This window comes from Bufo bufo, chromosome 4, assembly GCF_905171765.1.
Source record: "Bufo bufo chromosome 4, aBufBuf1.1, whole genome shotgun sequence".
In the NCBI taxonomy this organism is placed as follows: Eukaryota; Metazoa; Chordata; class Amphibia; order Anura; family Bufonidae; genus Bufo; species Bufo bufo.
The window spans coordinates 224,695,291-224,710,903 of record NC_053392.1 but is presented as its reverse complement, the minus strand read 5'-3'; positions in this window follow the sequence as shown (position 1 = coordinate 224,710,903).

Genomic DNA, 15,613 nt, shown 5'->3' with positions numbered 1-15,613 from the left:
AGTACAGGGCTAATAAACACAGTGATGTCACAGTACAGGGCTAATAAACACAGTGATGTCAGAGTACAGGGCTAATAAACACAGTGATGTCACAGTACAGGGCTAATAAACACAGTGATGTCACAGTACAGGGCTAATAAACACAGTGATGTCACAGTATAGGGCTAATAAACACAGTGATGTCACAGTACAGGGCTAATAAACACAGTGATGTCACAGTACATTGCTAATAAACACAGTGATGTCACAGTACAGGGCTAATAAACACAGTGATGTCACAGTACATTGCTAATAAACACAGTGATGTCACAGTACTATAATAAACAGTGATGTCACAGTGCTGAGAATAAACACCTGCACTTCCTTTATGTGGCAGAAAGGTTTTTGGGCTTTCACAGACCATAAGGCCCAACTGACTGTAACCTGTTCCCCTCTTAAATTCTGCCCCTGATTCAAGCTGACGGCAGCACTTTTGATACACAGTTATACTAGAAGTTGCTATTTCATAAAGCCTGAACGCAGCATACCTTTCAGAAATTTCGCTAAAGTTATACCAGTTGCTGGCGAGCTTATTGTTATCTTTATTTCTCGATAAATTATGCATAAAAGCATCAACGCTTGTATTGTGAAATGTTGGCACACAATAAGTTTGCATTTTCCTGCGATAGTTCTGTTCTGCAGTGTGAAGCTTCCCTTTTGGTGTTGATGGGTTCTGGCTGTTCCACAGTTCCTGAAGTAACGTGACTTGCTCTGCACTGTCTCGGTCAACTTTCTTGTCTGAACTCGTGATGACAGCCAAGGCTTGAGTCAGCAGGAGGACTTGATTTAGTTAAGTCTGATTTAGATAAGGTTCTTACTGTGTCTGCCAAGGCACCGAGCCAATGCCGCTCATACCAGCTGTGTCTTGGTTAGATTTCTCACAGTGAGAAAAAGGCCACAACCGTTGCTGTGTGCAGTGGCATTCGAGTAACATTGCCTTTCTCCAGCAATGCATAACCTGTAGCATTCTGAAGTTGTTTCACTGGCGTTACCATGCTATTAAAAAGATAAATAAAATGTTACCCCTTAGAAAGCCTAAAAAAAGCTGTAAAATCTCACTATTCACACTGCTCTAAATAAAAGCAGCTTGTGTTTTGAGGGGAGCCAAATTCTGGTGTGAAAAAATTTCAAGACATAGTCCACAAACCATACATTACGACACTAAGAGAACCTCTAGCCAAGAATTAAAACTTGATTGTATTCCTGAATACTTAATGTGCAGGAACTGTAGTAATGTGCTCTGTACATCTACCACCTTCAGTGTGTGGGCCACCTCAGGTTTGGACAGATATGACTTCTCCTCTTTTTTTTTTTCACTCCTGGCTTTGGCTTCCAAAACTGCACCAGGAAACCTGACCGTGGTCTTACTCTTAGGCATCTTAACCCTACGTTTGGTGAATCGGCATATATATGCCATATGTATTCATAGGGCTCCATTAACTTAAGAGAGTACAAAAGAGTGTCCTTTAAGCCTCTGGCAGGCCAGTATAGGTTGGTATACCTTGCTTAACAAGGAGATGAATCCAGCTTCCAAGAAAAGTATTGACCTTTATTATTTAGCGCAGTAAAAACCCAGATAAGGGTACACTATGAAATGCACATTGTTTCTCTGGACCTTGTTTTGCTGTATGGAATAGCATAGTAGAATATACAGTAATTCTCCATACAAAGTTAAGCAGTTAAAAAAGTTAATCACAATTAGGTAGTGTGGCAAAACCAACCTCGCCACTGGCTTTTGGAGGGGCCTGGCTACCAGCCTCTTGCCCCAGGATTATGGGCCCTCTCATCAGCCAGGCTTCCTTTGTTCACAAAGGACTTGTACTAACTTGAACCCCTAGTCTAATTCGTGCCATGTTAGGATGTTAAATTTCTATGTGTATTGAAAAGGGTGGAACATTGTATATGCGGAGTAGTGAGGTCTGTTCCATTGTCTCTCTGTGTGTACTGGCGATGTCCTTTGTCCTGAGAGATAATTGAATTACGTCTCGGTTGTCTCCAGGACAGAGGACATTGTGTATTCTCCTGCCTGTGATGATTGCATCAACCCAGAGTGAGGTAATTGTATCGCGGGCAGAGGGGAGGATTTTGTGTGGGAGTGTCTGAGTGTATTGTACGTGGTTATTGGCTGTTTTTACAAAACCCTGTGGGTGGTAACCTTGTTGGAAAATGTGTATAAATCAATGCTTGTGTGTTAAAATAAAGAGTTCCTGTTTTACCCTTCATCATGTTAAGGCTGGTGTTTGGGTAACTGATCGACACTGGGGGATTGCTATACGCTGAAGATTTGCTATACTCCCCTGGCTATAACTACTAGCTCTTGTAAGAGCTGTTCCTGCTCTCGGGATTTGGGAGAGGTTCACCCACTGGAGCCTGGAGCCTTGTCGTAGGTCCAGGGGGAGGTAGGAGACGGTGAGACCTCAACCAAGCTTCGGCGGTTTGTGGGGTCTGCAGCGCTGACCATGTCAAGTGGAGTGCTTGGGGACCTCTGGAAGCACTAGGAGTACCTCCGTTGATGAGGTTTTTCAGTAATAACTTTGCATTAAGCTCTATAGCCCAGTGGTTAAGGTTCTTGCCTTTAATGTTGATGGTTGTGAGTTTGAATCCTAACAGAAACATGTCAAAAATAGAGTCTAAATTAGACTTGAATACACAGGGTGTCCCCAAAGCATAGGGACCATGCTTGGGAATACCCCTTTCACATTTATAACACTGACTCCATATATGGACACATCCATATATGGAGTCAGAGCAGGGACTCTTAAGCTGGGAAATTCCCCACTCTGGGCCCCTGACTGAGCATAGGGGAAGCAAGCAAGGCCTGGAAAAGAAGAAAAGTGGGCGGGGCTTTCCTGGTGCTCCAGGCCCCCCTGTGCCACGGGCCCCATAGCAGCTGCGTGGTCTGCCTATATTGGCAGTAGACCACTGACTTGAGCTGTTTAATACATGATTTTAGGAAAACAGCTGGGGCAATTAAACCATGACCCAACGTTTTGCTAAGGGGATTTATCAACTTAGTTAGGACAGCAAAATCTGATGACAGATTCCTGTATATTGGGGACAGCAATGAGAAAAGGATTCAATATATGCTGCTCATGTCTATAGGCACCATCCTAACCAGCCCAACATTAGGAAACGTAGGCATTTTGTACTAGCCACGGAAGTCTTGTAATCTTGCACTGAAATAGTTAAAAAACATAAATTTCGAATTTCACCCTGAAGAAAAGAAAGGCTCTTTCATTTCAGGAAGCCACAAACAGCTTGCACATGGACATTTTCTTCTTTCACTTCTGGCCGGTAACACTGTATTCTTGTCGGAGGACTTTAAACTGTATGGATTGCCCACATTAAAAGGATGATGCTATGCATGTTATTTTCTATTTAGGACTGTGTCCCGTTAGTGGAGGTCACACCCTTGCAATCTCTTATGTTTCGGATGCGCCGTGGCTTCCAGAAAGAATGCCAAACAGAATAAGCAACACAAAGCAAATGGCAAGACAGTGACTCACACCGACATTATTCTCTGGCCATTGGGGACTTCATAAATAACAGCAGCTTTGTGTTGTGTGCCTACATCTGATCTGTAATGCGGCTCTGAATGTAATTAAAACAGACCACCATCATCATGAGAAACCAGAACTGATGCTGAACAGGGAGGCAATGCAGCACTAAAATGACTAAAACTGAAGCTTCATTTGTTTACATGAATAGTTTGAATTAGTAACGTATGATGCTAGTTATTTTATAAGATTCCATCCAGAGAGGAATATATTTAGAACAGGTTTTTACAAATACAGTACTTCTTCAGAATTTCATATGGGAGTAGTAGTTTTCTACATTAAGGATTTTATATTCATTATCATAAATGTTATTCCAAAATAAACCAAGAATTAGTTTAGAAAATTTGCTAACAAATTTAGTTTCAAATTGATGCTGACTGGGTATTCTCCATTCCTGTGTCACCCTGCACTGCCACCGATCAGATGTCTCAGTGTAGCTCCTGCACTGGAGGTCAGCATCGGAACTACACATCTACGTCCAGAAATGGTAACTCCAGTGCGGCTCCCATTCACTTAAATGGGAGCAGCACTGCAGTTACCACCTCCATCCGCTATACAATGGCCAGAGGTGTGTAGCTCCAGCGCCGATGTCCGTCACCCAAGCTAATGGCTGATCCTGAGGTTAGGCCATCAGTATCAACATCCTGGGCCAGTTCTTAAAGTATGACAAAAAGTGTAGCAGCATCTAGCAACCTTAGTTGGACTCACCTTCTGTCTACTATGTTACGTTGTCACTTGTTAGTAGGCAATTACAAGGAGAAGTGCTGAAGTTTGACATTATTATTAGCTAAGAGCATCTGTAATGACCTGTAATGCGTCATTTTTCATGTGTTGGAACTGAATAGAAGACTTGCTGTCAGGTTCTCTTACAGATGACAGCTGGTCAATGGTGGTACCAGCCACAGAACAACCTGTTATCAGCTTAAAAAGGGTTTCCAGGCTCCTGACATTAATGACTTATCCTCAGGATGGGTCATCAATATAATATCATTTTAGGTCGGATATGCCGCATCCCCACCCTTTATCTGTTCCCTGCAGCCTCTGGCGCTAAAACTAGTGCTTTGAATGGATCAGGAAGCACAGCTCTGTTCAAAGTGTAGTGGCCGTTCCAGGGTACTGCAGCTGAGCTCCCACTGAAGTAAATGGCACCTGAGCTGCAGTAACCAGGTACGGCCACTACGCTTTGAACAGAGCTGTGCTTCCTGTTCCATTCAAAGTGCTAGTTTCAGCGCCAGAGGCCTCAAGGAACAGCTGATCGGTAGGCGTTCAGGGTGTTGGATCCTCCTCACAGATTGAATATTAATGGCCTATCCTGAGGATCATCACTGTGAGGAGCCTGGAAAACAGGGTGTTATCAAAAGCAGATTACCCCTTTAAAGGTCAGTCTACGGCTTATTTTAATAATTATCAATGTTATTACCTTGTCATAGAGACTAGATGATTTACAAATATGTACTTGATTTAAAAAGCTGGCATCAAAACATGGCTACTAAGAAATGCTGTTGAACAAAAATAGTACAAAAACAGAACTCTAAGAATACAGGGCCGAAAATGAAGAAATGATTATAGTGGATATTCAACATATAGAAAAATGAAGTATTATATTCTCCTTTATTCCACCTTTGAACACCATTTTATACTATGTAACAGGGATCAGCAACCTTTGGCACTCCAGCTATTCTGAAACTACAATTCCCAGCATGCACACTCACTCCCGTAGATGTGAATGGAGCATGCTGGGAATTGTAGTTTAACAACACCTGGCGTGCTGGAGGTTGCTGATCAATGCTATGTATAATGATAGTTAAGAGGAGGGGCGTACATAGAAATCACTGGGCCCAATAGCAAGAATCCAAATTGGGCCCCCATTCCCCTTTTATAGCCCCTCCCACTACCCATTCCAGGCCTCTCCCTTTGCTTCATGAACTATGCTTGCTGCTGCGTTTTATAATTTATGCCATCAGGGCCGGATTGGGATTACAAAACAGCCCTGGCACACAAAAGAGGTATAGTATATACAGCCGTGTACTGATATGTGTGGTACGAGGTATAATAGATGCAGTGTGTACAGATATATAGTATATACAGCAGTCTACTATGTGAGGTACGGGGTATAATATATGCAGTGTGTACAGGTATATAGTATATACAGCAGTGTACTGATATGTGAGGTACGAGGTATAATAGATGCAGTGTGTACAGATATATAGTATATACAGCAGTGTACTGATATGTGAGGTACGAGGTATAATAGATGCAGTGTGTACAGATATATAGTATGTACAGCAGTGTACTGATATGTGAGGTACGATATATAATAGATGCAGTGTGTACAGATATATAGTATATACAGCAGTGTACTGATATGTGAGGTACGAGGTATAATAGATGCAGTGTGTACAGATATATAGTATATACAGCAGTGTACTGATATGTGAGGTACGGGGTATAATATATGCAGTGTGTACAGGTATATAGTATATACAGCAGTGTACTGATATGTGAGGTACGAGGTATAATAGATGCAGTGTGTACAGATATATAGTATATACAGCAGTGTACTGATATGTGAGGTACGAGGTATAATAGATGCAGTGTGTACAGATATATAGTATGTACAGCAGTGTACTGATATGTGAGGTACGAGGTATAATAGATGCAGTGTGTACAGATATATAGTATGTACAGCAGTGTACTGATATGTGAGGTACGATATATAATAGATGCAGTGTGTACAGATGTATAGTATATACAGCAGTGTACTGATATGTGAGGTACGAGGTATAATAGATGCAGTGTGTACAGATGTATAGTATATACAGCAGTGTACTGATATGTGAGGTACGAGGTATAATAGATGCAGTGTGTACAGATATATAGTATATACAGCAGTGTACTGTTATGTGAGGTACGAGGTATAATAGATGCAGTGTGTACAGATATATAGTATATACAGCAGTGTACTGATATGTGAGGTACGAGGTGTAATAGATGCAGTGTGTACAGATATATAGTATATACAGCAGTGTACTGATATGTGAGGTACGAGGTGTAATAGATGCAGTGTGTACAGATGTATAGTATATACAGCAGTGTACTGTTATGTGAGGTACGAGGTATAATAGATGCAGTGTGTACAGATATATAGTATATACAGCAGTGTACTGTTATGTGAGGTACGAGGTATAATAGATGCAGTGTGTACAGATATATAGTATATACAGCAGTGTACTGTTATGTGAGGTACGAGGTATAATAGATGCAGTGTGTACAGATATATTGTATATACAGCAGTGGACTGATATGTGAGGTACGAGGTATAATCAGGACCGGTTTTAGACAAAGTGTGGCCCTGGGCAAAATTTTAAGTGGGCCCCAAAAGAAATATTGCACAAACAACACATTCACACATAGCCTGCCTGCACTGATTGCGGATTACACATGGTTTTTCCACACAGATTCTCGTGCAGAGAAACTGCAGTGTAATACTGTACCAGCAAGGTGTATAAGATTATCTTTAGAATAGGTCATCAACAGGGGCGTAGCTATAGGGGGTGCAGAGGTAGCAGTTGCTACTGGGCCCAGGAGCCTGAGGGGGCCCAACGACCCTTGTGCTGCATATGAAGACACCAGTATTATAGAAAGTGCATATTGTTCAAGTTAGATGTCTGACTGGAGGGAAGGGGTTAGGTCAAGTATTTGGCATGGGGCGGGGGTGCCGTTTCAATTTCTGCCTCAGGCAGCACGAAGGCAATGTGCTTCCCTGCCCCTGGCCACAAAGCACTGAGGGAAGGGGGGCCCAATCTGAACTCTTGCACAAGGGCCCATAAGCCTTTAGTTACGCCCCTGGTAATCAATATCAGATCGGCTGCCGTCCATCTCTGTGGACACCTGCCGATCAACTGTTGGGAGGCCAGTGATGTCACTGTATATCAGTCACATGGCCTAATTGCAGTTTAGTCCCATTCAAGTGAAAGGAGATGAGCTGCAATACCAAGCACCGCTGCTGTCTAATGTACGGCACAGTGCTTGCTAAACTATAAAGAGACCGCAGTGCTCACCGGAGCTCTTGTGAGCGCAGTGGCCTCTTCAAACAGCTGATCAGCAGGGGTGTCAGGAGTCAGATCCCCATTGATCTGATACTGATGACCTATCCTGAGGATAGACCATCCATATCAAATTCCCAGGTAAACCTTTTAACTGAAAAAAAAGAAGCAGATTTGAAAGACAAACAAATATAGCCTTTAAAGTGTAACTCTCCTTTAAAAACACTTTCTACATGTCATAGTGACCACATACCTCTTACATCCAGTGACATCTCCTGTCATGTAGACCTCCTCTTTCCTCTTCTCCTCCATTTGACCCAGAACGCCATGACAAATTCTTTCAGCCGCATCTCGTCTCTACAGAGTTTGTAACACAGGCACGTTAGATTCCTCAATTTTTCCATCAACCTCCCCTTCCTAGTGTCCCCACAGTGTCATCCTGCTGCCACTCCCAATACTGTGCCTGTGGTGCTCACCAATGCCCCAGGTACTATACTGCTGAAAAAATAGTGACCCTAATAGACATAATTGGGGTCATTTATCAAACTGGTGTAAAGTAGAACTGGATTTCCAAAAGAGCTGTCAAAAATTAAAGGTGAGATCTGATTGGCTGCTATGGGCAACTAAGCCAGTTCTAGTTTGATAAATTACCCCAAATGTCCCTATAGTGTCCACAGCAGCTATAATGTCCCCTACAGTGCCCCAGTAATAATACTAACACCCTATCTTGTGCTCCAGGTAATAATCCTTGTATAGTGTCCCCAAAAATAATAGAATTTCCCCTACAGTGCCTCCCCAATAGCAAGGCCCCCCCCCACGCTGCCCCCATATAGTAATCCCATAGTAATTTGCCCCCCAAACAGTAATTTCCCCCACATAGTAATTTGCCCCACACTGCCCAACACAGTAATTTCAACCACACTGCCCCCATATAGTAGTTTGCCCCCACACAGAAGTTTCCCCCACACTGCCCCACACAGTAGTTTACCCCGCACTGCCCCCACACAGTAGTTTACCCCACACTGCCCCCACACAGTAGTTTCCCCCACACTGCCCCCACACAGTAGTTTCCCCCACAGTGCCCCACACAGTAATTTCCCCCACACAGTAATTTCCCCTACATAGTAGTCTCACCCACACTGCCCTCCCACAGTAGTTTCCCCCACACTGCCCCACACAGTAGTTTCCCCCACACTGCCCCACACAGTAGTTTCCTCCACACTGCCCCACACAGTAGTTTCCCCCACACTGCCCCCACACAGTAATTTCCCTGACACTGCTCCCACACAGTAATTTCCCCCACACTGCCCCCACACAGTAGTTTCCCCCACAGTGCCCCACACAGTAATTTCCCCCACACAGTAATTTCCCCTACATAGTAGTTTCACCCACACTGCCATCACACAGTAGTTTCCCCTCACACTGCCCCACACAGTAGTTTCTCCCACACTGCCCCGACACAGTAATTTCCCTGACACTGCCCCCACACAGTAATTTTCCCCACAGTGCCCCACACAGTAATTTCCCCCACACAGTAATTTCCCCTACATAGTAGTTTCACCCACACTGCCATCACACAGTAGTTTCCCCCCACATTGCCCCACACAGTAGTTTCCCCCCACACTGCCCCACACAGTAGTTTCCCCCACACTGCCCCACACAGTAGTTTCCCCCACACTGCCCCACACAGTAGTTTCCCCCACACTGCCCCACACAGTAGTTTCCCCCACACTGCCCCACACAGTAGTTTCTCCCACACTGCCCCGACACAGTAATTTCCCCGACACAGTAATTTCCCCGACACTGCCCCCACACAGTAATTTCCCACACACAGTAATTTCCCCCACACAGTAGTTTTCCTGACACTGCCCCCACACAGTAGTTTCCCCCACACAGCAGTTTCCCCCACATTGCCCCCACACAATAGTTTCCCCAACACTGCCCCACACAGTAGTTTCCCCCAAATTGCCCCATATAGTAATTTGCCCCCACATAGTAATCCCTCCCATAATAATTTGCCCCCACATAGTAATCCCTCCCATAATAATTTGCCCCCACACAGTAATCCCACCATAATATTTTTTCCCCACATAGTAATATGCCCCCACACTGCAATTCCCCCACCCCCCGATGTACTGTCTCTTCATATATCCTCCTGTGCCCCCCCCCATGTCCCCTAAATCTGGCCCTGGGTATAATATATGCGTGTGTACAGGTGTATAGTATATACCGTAGTATACTGATATGTTAGGTACAGGGTATAATATATTCAGAGTGTACAGGTATATAGTATATACAGTAGTGTAATATGTGACGTACAGGGTATAATAGATGCAGTGTGTACAGATATATTGTATATACAGCAGGTGCTGACATATGAGGTACGAGGTATAATAGATGCAGTGTGTACAGGTATATAGTAAATATAGCAATGTATTGACATGAGGTATGAGGTATAAATTACAGCTCGTACCTCACATATCAGTCCACTGCTGTATATACAATATATCTGTACACACTTCATCTATTATACCTCGTACCTAACATATCAGTACACTGCTGTATATACTATATATCTATACACACTGCATATATTATACCTTGTACCTCACATATCACTATCAGTACACTGCTGTATATACTATATATCTGTACACACTGCATCTATTATACCTTGTACCTCACTGCTGTATATACTATATATCTGTACATATTGCATCTATAATACTGTGCAATATATGCAGCGTGTCTGTGTTTTTATATATATATATATTATATATATATATATATATATATATATAAAAAAATATATATATATATATATACAGAGCAGTATATTGATGTGAGACATACAAGGTATAATACTGTAGCTGTAGTGTTTACAGAATTGTGTGGTCAGTTATACAGTTGTGTTCAAAATAATAGCAGTGTGTTTAAAAAAGTGAATAAAGCTCAAAATCCTTCTAATAGCTTTTATTTCCATACACACAAATGCATTGGGAACACTACACATTCTATTCCAAATCAAAACATGAAGAAAAATATATCAAATGTGTGTTGTTCCTCTAAAAAAGAAAAGTGAATATTAGACTGTTCAAAAAAATAGCAGTGTTTGTATTCTTCTTTACAAACTCAAACATTCCCTATATAAACTGAAAAATGTTTGAAGATTTTTGCTTTCCTTTGAATCACTTAACTAATATTTAGTTGTATAACCACTGTTTCTGAGAACTGCTGTACATCTGTGTTGCATGGAGTCAACCAACTTCTGGCACCTGTGAACAGGTATTCCAGCCCAGGATGATTGGACTACATTCCTCAGTTCTTCTCTATTTCTTGGTTTTGCCTCAGAAACTGCATTTTTTATGTCACCCCACAAGTTTTCTATTGGATTAAGATCCGGGGATTTGGCTGGCCACTCCATAACGTCAATCTTGTTGGTCTGGAACCAAGATGTTGCACGTTTTTCTGGTGTGTTTGGGGTCTTGTCTTGTTGGAACACCCATTTCAAGGGCATTTCCTCTTCAGTATAAGGCAGCATGACCTCTTCAAGTATTCAGATGTATTCAAACTGATCCATGATCCCTGGTATGCGATAAATAGGCCCAACACCGTAGTATGAGAAACATCCCCATATCATGATGCTTGCGCACCATGCTTCACTGTCTTCACAGTATACTGTGGCTTCAATTCAGTGTTTGGGGGTCATCTGACAAACTGTCTTTTATCAGTCCACAAAATGTCTCTTTAGGCCAGTCAATGTGCTCTTTGGCAAATTGTAACCTCTTCAGCACATGTCTTTTTTTCAACAGTGGGACTTTGCGGGGGCTTCTTGCAGATAGCTTGGCTTCACATAGGCGTCTTCTAATTGTAACAGTACTCACAGGTAACTTTAGACCTTCTTTTATCTTCCTTGCCATTCTTCTATCCATTCGAATGGTAGTTTTTTGCTTTCTTCCACGTCTTTCAGGTTTTGGTTGCCATTTTAGCTGAGCAGCCTATCATTTTCTGCACTTCATTATATGTTTTCCCCTCTCCAATCAGCTTTTTAATCAAGGTACACTGTTCTTGAACAATGTCTGGAACGACCCATTTTCCTCAGAATTTCAGAGAGAAATGCACTGTAACCAGCATGTACAACATTTGCTGCCTTCCTTCCTTAAATAAGGGCAATAATTGCCACATGTTTTTCAAAGAATGAATGCCTTCACTCATTGAACTCCACACTGCTATTATTTTGAACATGCCCCTTTCAATTAGTGATTCAATTACACAGAATCAATGTGTGTGTGAGGAACATGAGGTAGTGGTCACTGTAACTGTCTGAAGTATTATACATCAGTGAGCAATGAGTAAAAACAGGGCATGGGGAAGGGGTAAATGACAGGAAGTGGATGACCTCCTCTTACCACTCCATTCCAGTCTGTATGGATCAATGCAGAGCTGATTGTGAACTTCTAATACTTGCTGTTAGGGGGTTGAAGGACCCCTGTCATCACAGGTCCTGGCAGATGTACCTTTCAAACATATGAACTACACCATTTTTGGTGCAATTCCTTTGCTAGATTCTGCAGGACCTGTGATGTTGAAGATGATGCCATCGCAGGTCCTGGCAGATGCACTGTTCTGACCTGAGAACTACTCTTTACACTGTGCAGTTCCCTTACAGGACCTGTGATGACATCATCAAAGGTCCTTTAGCTTTAGAAAGATAGACAGGAACAATTAGGGGGTGGGGCCTCTCCTCCACTGCGGGCCCCTCTTCCTCACGGGCCCCATAGCAGCTGCATAGTCTTCCAATATGGTAGGTACGCCACTGGCTAAGAGCTGTATTTACAGTTCTGCTGTTGTTAATACACAGTCAACTAGCTTTTTAGTTGGCATATCCATAGGATTATGTTCATAGGCTCCTTTCGTTTCCATCATATGATGGATTTGGCAGAGCCATTTTTTTTCTTCATTTTTCTGTTCCTAGAACAGAACATTTATGTGGAGAAACTGGTGCACATTTGAACATAATCCATGACCGAAGATGTTCAGTTATAATGCGTTGGAACATTTGCTCTTTTTTGCATCAGTCTATTGTACTTTAACTTGCCTTTTCAGAAGTACATGCAGACATTTATCCCGCAAGTAATGCTGGGGAATTTCTGCTCTGGAGCCTGCAGGCAGTATAAGTAATATAACACATTTCCCAGTTTTCTTGTAGAGTAATTCCAAGTAAAATGATGCTTAAATGGCCATTCACTTTGTAGAACATGGAACGGCTGTGGGAATTAAAGACACTTTTCTATAAACAAGGCACCATAAATAAATATTGGCTTTATGGAAACAAAAAATGCTTGACCCATTTATATATTTGTATAGGTTACTCATGTCCCCCCTTAGACATCTCAAGACTAAATAAATTTTATAATTTTAATCTTTCTTCATAACTAAGACCCTCCAGGCCCCTTATCAGTTTAGTCGCTCTCCTCTGTACTTTTTCCAGCTGCAGTGCGTTCTTTCTATGGACTGGTGCCCAGAACTGAACTGCATATTCCAGATTAGGCCGCACCAACGCTTTGTAAAGTGGTAATATTACATCCCTGCCCTGCGAGTTCATGCCTCGTTTAATGCATGACTATATCCTGGTGGCCTTGACATTGTATGCTGTTATTTAATCTACCATCCACAAGGTCACCCAAATCTTTCTCTATAAGTGACTCTCCCAGTGCTACATCACCTAGGACATATGAAGCACAGAGATTATTACTACCAAGATTTATAACTTTACATTTATCGACATTGAACCTCATTTGCCAAGTTGATGCCCAATCACTCAGAGTGTTCAAGTCAGCTTGTAGTTTATGGACATCTTCCATAGACTGCACAGTACTTCATAGCTTAGTGTCATCAGCAAAAATAGAAATGGTGCTATTAATCCCATTCTCAATATCATTAATAAATAAATTTAATAATAGAGGACCCAGCACTGAACCTTGGGGTACACCACTTATAACCTGGGACCATTCTGAATAGGAATCATTGACCGCAACCCTCTGGACACGGTCCTTCAGCCAGTTTTCAATCCAATTACAAACTATACTTTCCAAGCCTATAGAACTTAACCTATTAAACTTCGAAGAGAGACAGTATCAAAAGCCTTAGCAAAATCCAGAAACACTACATTCACAGCCGCCCCTCTGTCCAGGCTTCTACTCACCTCGTCATAAAAACAAATCAGGTTAGTCTTGCAACTTCTGTCCTTGATAATACAATAGATCCAGCAGAGCATTGTGGCTTTTGTTCTGAAAGTACTAAAGTCTCAATGTATCCGTAAATGTAACCTAAAAATAGTAAGTGTTAAAGAGCGGAATCATCAACTAAAAGAAGGATGTCAATGGTGAATTCAATTGCCTTGCAGTTCAGATACCTATCGATACTGAAAAGCTGAATTTCCTTTCCTAGAAGTGTAGTTTCCTTATAAATGAGCCAAAGAAAAGGGCTTTCTGACCTCAGGAACATTTTCTAGTCTTTGCGTCTATCTGGGGGAATTAGGCACTGTTTTTTGAAAATAAAATAACTATGATTAGACCCTTATTCAAATTACATTATAAAGCTGAACCTGCTTATGATGAGTTAGTCAGCTAGAAGAACTTTTACAAAAAATGTTTGATAAAAACAGTTTTAGAAATTAAAATGAGTTTCTATTGCCACCTATGAGTACATCAATAAACTTTCTACGGAAAAACAAAAATTTTCTTTGCAATCATGAGTGACTAGGTTTCTTCCAAGGAGCTTGCTCTGTGAATTATAGAGGTCGATCTCTTGGCCACTGAAGGGTAATCCAGGGCAGAGATGTGAACTAATGACCTTGTGAGTTGCACATGAACTTACGTTTCCCAGTCACATCAATCAATCCTGTGGCCTCTTCACATGAATAGAAGTAAGAGTGGTTGCTTCTCTGGACAATTATTTGGCAAAAAATATCTGAATCACAAATCTGTTATCATCTTCTCATCCTTGACATGGGAAAATTGTATCAAAGAAAAGTCAAACTTGTGGTGCCATTCATTTCCTAATGGATGACTTAAAACAAATTAGAAATTATTGAGGTATGCAAGTGAAGAATCCAGTTGCTAGGTCAAACGAATAAAAATCTGGAATTAATATGAAAATATCAAGAAAAGAATGACATTGTTGGAGCTGTCATGAAAGAAATAAAAAGTTCTAGAGAAGCACATTTCATCGAATGACAAATGCCAGATCACAGGGTCACTATACAAAGCTGAATTTCAGATGACCAAGTCAGAAAAAATAAGGGAATGTCCTATTAAAAGGGATGTTCAATGATTGAATAGTGTCCAAGCAAAGGTGGCGGAGGCCAATGCAGGAAGGCAATTAAAAATGACAGACATAAGGCTTCCCTCTGCATATCAAATAAAAGTATTAGGCACATTGTCTGCTCATGGGAAAATGACAGGCTCAATGGGCTCAAGTCATTCAATTCTAGCATACATTTATACTGTTCCTTTTGGTCTAGTCTTAGGTCAAGACAGAGTCAGAGTTGACAACCTTTTTTATGGACAAAATGAAAACTCAAAATGCATGATAAAGCTGGTAATCTATATAAGTCATTCTTTACAAATCACCAGTCAGATGGAACTTGGATTGTATATTGTGTACAATTTTGGGTACTGGCGTTACAGTGTGCTTCACTGTGACACTCAGTGCCATGTAGGCTGGCTGCATGCTCTCTTGCGTACTGGCTGCGGTTGACGTTCCCATGTATGTTGGTTGCTTATGTGGTGTGTGCTGCCTGTAGTCTTCTTACTCTCGTGCTCTGTGAATTGTGTATTCCCTGTATCTATTTAGGTTTAATGCTTCCTGGAGCTTGTTTGAATATCAGGTGGTCAGGTGCCTTAAAGGGGTATTCCGGTAGGTACAAGTTATCAAGACAATTGGTTTACAAGAACCCTGGGTGGGTTC